Raw genomic sequence first — 5,764 nt, 5'->3', positions numbered from 1 at the left:
CAACATTTCCAAGTACTTAAGAAAATATTTAAAAATCAATTTGTAACTATTTTTAAAGAAATATACAAGTCTTGATGACTAAAAAAAACACACTTGTGTGTCTTAAGCGAGTAAGAATTGGTTAGGTTCGGTTTCTATCTCACAACAAGTTCATAGATGGTTTCCACATGTCCAAACACTAAAGAACTTGTATAATAATGTACAAATAAAAAAAATACCAAAAGTTAACAATAAAGTCTTTAAACAAAAGTTCAGTTTTTGGTTCGTATCGTGTTTCAGGTTAAGACCGAGGTAAGATTCTACAAACCCATAACCATAGAATTTGTAAAAATGATTTTAGAAACTTAGATCTAACAATAAGCATGTTTAAACAATTATTTAACAAAACTAGTAACAAAGTTCGGTTTACGGTTTAGAGCTATTTACGGTTAAACCGAAGCATAGACTCTTAAAAACCCATAACCATGGAACTTGTAAACATGACCAACAAACCAAAATAAGCAAGATTAATATGTATGAACAAGTTATATAGATGTATATTTATCAAGGACACGAAGTTCTCCATGAAGCCTTGCCTTATGAGGTCCGAAACCTCACCGACCGGAATTGGAGAAGTAACTACCAAAGGTAAACAAGGGGTGTGTATTATATATATGTTGCACAACCATAAACAAGTATTAATAAGGCTACATAAACTAATTAAGATGAAAGACTAAAAACCTTCAAGAACACTTAAGAAGATAACCTTGAATCTTTGATGTTTGAGAGAGTTTTTTTTTTTGGAGTTGTAGCAAGGGAAAATGAAGATGAAAGGTGGTGTATATATAGGGTAATGTTGGTGGTCAAATATGGGTGTGAGACACAAGAGTTTTCATGCAAAATGGATCAAGACAAAAACACAAAACAACAAAAATAAATAAATAAATAAATAAATAAAAATAAAAATAAAGATAGGATGTTTTCAAGACCCAACAAGTATGAAACAATATTGTAACATAAATCTATCATTTTGATTATAACATAAGCTTCGGTTTACAAATCGGATCGGTTTACATAATAAACAAATACAAAAACGAATACAAACAAGATCCGAAATTGACGAATGTCACACTTTTTTTTATATTTTAAACCCAAGAATGCAGTTATGCAAATGGTGCAGATGATCCAGTTATCCTTTTAGGTATGCACTTAGAACATGGATTTTGTTTGTCATTTATGTTGTTCTTGGTATCAATGCGTCTACCATATATCTAACATTTGATAGCAAAAGAATAATTAACAAAAGATACAATATTTGAATTTGCATTAACCTTGAAACAGCATTGCATGGTTATAGGTACATTCTGCTATAAGAAAATTACATAAATCGTGAAGCCAATCCAACAAACAATCAACGGTTTTTTTTAGTTTGCTTGCTTCAGCTTGACTTGCTTTGACCACAATCCAATATTCTTGTTTGCATCTTTAAGATTGTTCGTAACTTCTACAAGAATGTTCTTAGCTATTTGAGAACCAACTTCTAAACGAGGAGATATTTCCCATGTCAAAACATGCGTAGAATCAATGTCCCAGATTCCCACTTGTCCGCGAGGTTTGATTACGGCTTCTTTCCCACAGTCTTAGAAAACCATGTCTACCCGATCGCGTTTCAATGAACCCTAATTTCCCAATTGTGTTGGTAGTGAGGAATTACCTTGAAGGGGGGGGGGGGGGGGGTTAATAGATAAAAAATCAATTAGGTTGGAAATTACTATTTTGCCCTCACATGGGGTTCACGTGGAGAAAAGTTAACAATGACAAATAACAGGGTTTACAAACAAATGCCATACCATGATAGTTTTAAACATAAAGGGTATGTTTGGTAGAAAGCGTTTAGTAGCTTCTAGCTTCAACATTTTAAGATAAATTTCATTCTTAATAAGAAGTCATGTTTGGTTTAAGAAGCTTGAAGCTTTTAGGTCATGAGAAAAAAATTGAAGCTTGAAACTCCTGCTAGTAGTGTTTAGAAAAAGCTACAAGCTTTTAGTATTTACAATTAGTTAAATAACCTCCAATATATATACATTTAGTATTTTGTTTTTTTTAATTATGCCATTTTTGGTCATTTATACTTTTTATTAAAGCTCCACATACTCTACCATACATCTAAATACATCTAAAAAGCTACCGTTATTAGCTACAGCTACCCGCCACCGGTCACCAACTAATTTTGCCGAACAAAACCCAAAGTGTTTTATTGACATCGTTACAGATAAACGAATATACGTATGGGCCGAATTACAAAGGCCCAAATGAATAATAATAATAATCCGAAAAGAAGCCATTACCAACAAACAAGTATCTTCCTGGTATCCTTCACTCTTGGTTTACCAATGGAGTCTCCAAACCCCTCTTCTTCTTCTTCTTCTACTCCACCCCCAAATCCCTTCACTTTCTTCCACCACCACTTCCTCCGACGTCTCCACCCGTTTCGACCAAATAACCCGAACCCTCTTCCCATTTCAACCCCACTTCCCTCCATCAAACCCTTTCGCTTCATTATCTCACAATCAACAACACGACAATAATAATAATATTCCTCTCGGGAAACATGCGTTTGACTTGGCCTTAAGCTCTGCCCACGTGTCCAAGACGCTGTCTGGGACGGAGCTGTACACAGTCAGCAATTCGGATAATGAGTTTGTGTTGATTTCGGATCCTAATGGGCTTAAGTCAATTGGGCTGCTTTGTTTTCGGCAAGAGGATGCTGAGGCTTTTTAGCTCAGGTTAAATTATATTATTTTTTTTGTGTGCGCCATTCAATTAAGGAGTTTTGTATATTTGATAATTTGTATGTGAACTTATGAATGTATGAATTTGCAGGTTCGGTTGAAGAAAGGGGAATTGCGGGGACGAGCAAAGGTTGTACCGATTGCGCTTGATCAGGTGATTGTTATTGAGTTTAGGTCATTCAAGTTAATCCCAATTATGCTTCTTTCTGTACACGAGGTCGGAGCTTGGCTCGTTTTGACTTACGGCTCACCACTTGTTTTGTCTTTTTTAAGCTCCACTTGGCTCGTTTATATATATTCGTTAGCGGTTTTATTATTTTTTATAAATTTTGAGAAAAACCTTTAAACAAACCTAGGCTCAATCTCGTGTAGTTTCTTAAAACGAGCCAGAGCTTGGCTGTGCGGTTTGAAATTAACACATAGAAATCAAAAGGTTGTAAAACTTAAAAATACATAAGGATTGATCCCATACAAGGCTCGAGCTTGGGCTCGGGAATTAAACTAGCTTTGTTTGAAGCTGAGGCTCGACTCGAACTCGAAAATGCACGACTTGTTTCGAGCTTTTTATCGATCCGGTCTCAAGGAGCTCACGAGTGGCTCAGCTCGTTTGCACCCTTATTTGCTGATGATAAACATTTTGTATGTAGGTTTATATGTTGAAGGTTGAAGGAATTGCATTTAGATTTTTGCCTGATCCTGTTCAACTCAAGAATGCAATGGAGGTTGGTGCTTTAGCAGTTTCCAATTTGTCTGTGACTAATTACGCCCAAATTTGCAGGGTTTTGATTGTTGAGTATCATGTTATATCTTGGTGTTGTAATTCTGAGTAGTTGTTAATGTGATTTTGATAGCTGAAAGCTTCTGCTACTACTAGCGGGTTTGATGGAGTACCGGTTTTTCAGGTATGAAAAGTTAATTCTTGAATGCAATCTTTAGTTTCTGCATTTGATAGAATATAAACTATGTTTTTCACAAAATACTTATTTTTTTGCACAGTCGGATCTCTTGGTTATAAAGAAGAAAAACAAACGTTATTGCCCTATATATTTTCGAAAGGTTTGCATTTTATTTTTTTTAACACTCTGCATCTTGAGATTCTTGATAAAATGGTTTTACTAATGTAAACCCGAATCATATTTGTTGCAAAATCAGGAAGATATTGAGAAAGAATTGTTAAGGGTTCCACGAGGACCTAGAGGACCCGCAATTTCACAGCATATTATGGTATGCAAACCTTTTTTAGACAGTCATTCACAACATATTTTAAGCCATATTTTGTATTGTACTGAGATTGCTGTTTTGTGATCTTTACAGGTGGGAAGTCTAGAAGATGTTCTGAGAAAAATGGAGGTAACTAACTAAGTAGTTACTTATTCCATTGTGCTCCAATTTGTTTTTTGTTTATATATATAATATGATCGTCAATCAAGTTAACATGCATGTCTTGGGTGACAGACGAGTGAGAAAAATTCGGGTTGGGAAGATCTAGTTTTTATCCCTCCGGGTAAAAGTCACTCCCAACACTTGCAGGAAGTGGTAAGCGCGTAAAACATTAAAGTTCATAACCAAAAACAGATCCAAATGTAGCATTTTTGGTTGTTCTGCAAAACAACAGGTATGTTTTTAATACTCCTAAATTTTTAGGTAGAAGATTTCATAAAAACATGTATTCTACCATTTTATTCAGGAGTGTGTTACTGATGATAAAATACCATCTAGAGGATAATTGGATTCTTGATTATCAAACAGGAAATATAGCCGTTGAGTTTAGATTCTAGACATCAAAATCGAACTGGTCTGTACCATGTAGTTTGTTTCTGTTTTTATTTTGGTTTTTGATGTTTTGTTGTATGAAACTTTGTAATGATGAATCTTTGTGATTCTAGAGTCTCAAGATGTCTACTTGATGTTCTTAAATTTGTTCAGAATTATCATATATTTTCTTTTCTGGCCATTACTTTATATTTCTTCTGTTTTTTTGCAAAAATAGAAAAACAAATGCTTTCAAGTTCTATGAATGGCTTATGATTATAGTTATGCATATTACTTCTTTACAGGCAAGAACAATTGATGTTCATATTTTATATTTAATTTCTTTTAACAAAACTCTTAAATTGTTTAACTGATTGAGTTTATACCATCATTGTTCGATCACCCTTGACAAGATTAGGCATAACATTGAATACCTGGTGGGATTTTTCTTTTTTTCTTTTTTTTTCTGTGTGTGTATTGAAGGTGTAAAAAAGTGAATTATTTGAGAAATGTTTATTTTGTATTTATGCAATTTAGTTGGACGCTTGAAAGGTTAAGTTGGTACATGCACTGTATTGATAAATCTCAAAATAAGTGAATTTTGTGAAAGTAGCACAAAATGGAATTTATGGTGGTCTTGGTGCAGGTTGTCTCAAATCCTTGAACGTATCAAAAGGTTGTAGCCTAGCGGCATTAAGGTGTGTGAAAGCGTGTCCATGTCTAGCTGTTGGTTGAGAGTTCTAGTTTTATAGTGAACAAAGGCGTAGATTTAAGGGTATGTGAGTTATCCGATAAAAGGAATATCCTAGATCCTTTTCCTTAATATAGAATTGACTGTGCTTTCTGAATGAACCATAAAGCAAACTCCTTTCCTTAGAATGGAAGTCTTCCGATCCGGATAGGTGGCGGCTTTCAATCTCTGAGATAGATACAGACTTTCATTAACTTGGAACAGAGATAAAAGATCTTTTTTAAGAGAAGTTAGAATGTGTAATACAACCTTGTTTTGGAAAGATATTTGGATTGGGAGATTCGCTCTCCAAGACTGGTTTCCTTGTCTTTTCAAGCTTCAAACTCAGAAGACTTTTCTCATTTGACAAAGGGTACCAGTCAAAAATCAATTCATCTAAAAGTCATTAACTTGGAATTGGAGGTAAAAAAATGATTCAACATTGTGAGCTAATGGAGCTATCATACTTATCTATTTCACATCTTTGGACTTTCACTTCGAAAGGATGTTT

General features: G+C 34.4%; 1 pseudogene across 1 annotated transcript; it reads left to right on the top strand.

The window, feature by feature from the left end:
* Positions 1-2,372: 2,372 nt before the first annotated feature.
* On the top strand, positions 2,373-4,719 carry LOC143615481 (protein TIC 22, chloroplastic-like; annotated as a pseudogene). Its single transcript, XR_013150484.1, has 9 exons — positions 2,373-2,758; positions 2,855-2,925; positions 3,419-3,493; positions 3,623-3,673; positions 3,768-3,827; positions 3,924-3,995; positions 4,086-4,121; positions 4,227-4,386; positions 4,459-4,719. The product of XR_013150484.1 is annotated as a protein TIC 22, chloroplastic-like (transcript).
* Positions 4,720-5,764: the final 1,045 nt, after the last annotated feature.

Source organism: Bidens hawaiensis, unplaced genomic scaffold, assembly GCF_021521415.1.
Source record: "Bidens hawaiensis isolate Kalapana, Puna unplaced genomic scaffold, B.hawaiensis_p1.1 tig00043120_1, whole genome shotgun sequence".
NCBI lineage: Eukaryota > Viridiplantae > Streptophyta > Magnoliopsida > Asterales > Asteraceae > Bidens > Bidens hawaiensis.
Note: the sequence above shows the minus strand (reverse complement) of the source record. Positions and strands in the feature narration are given on the sequence as shown.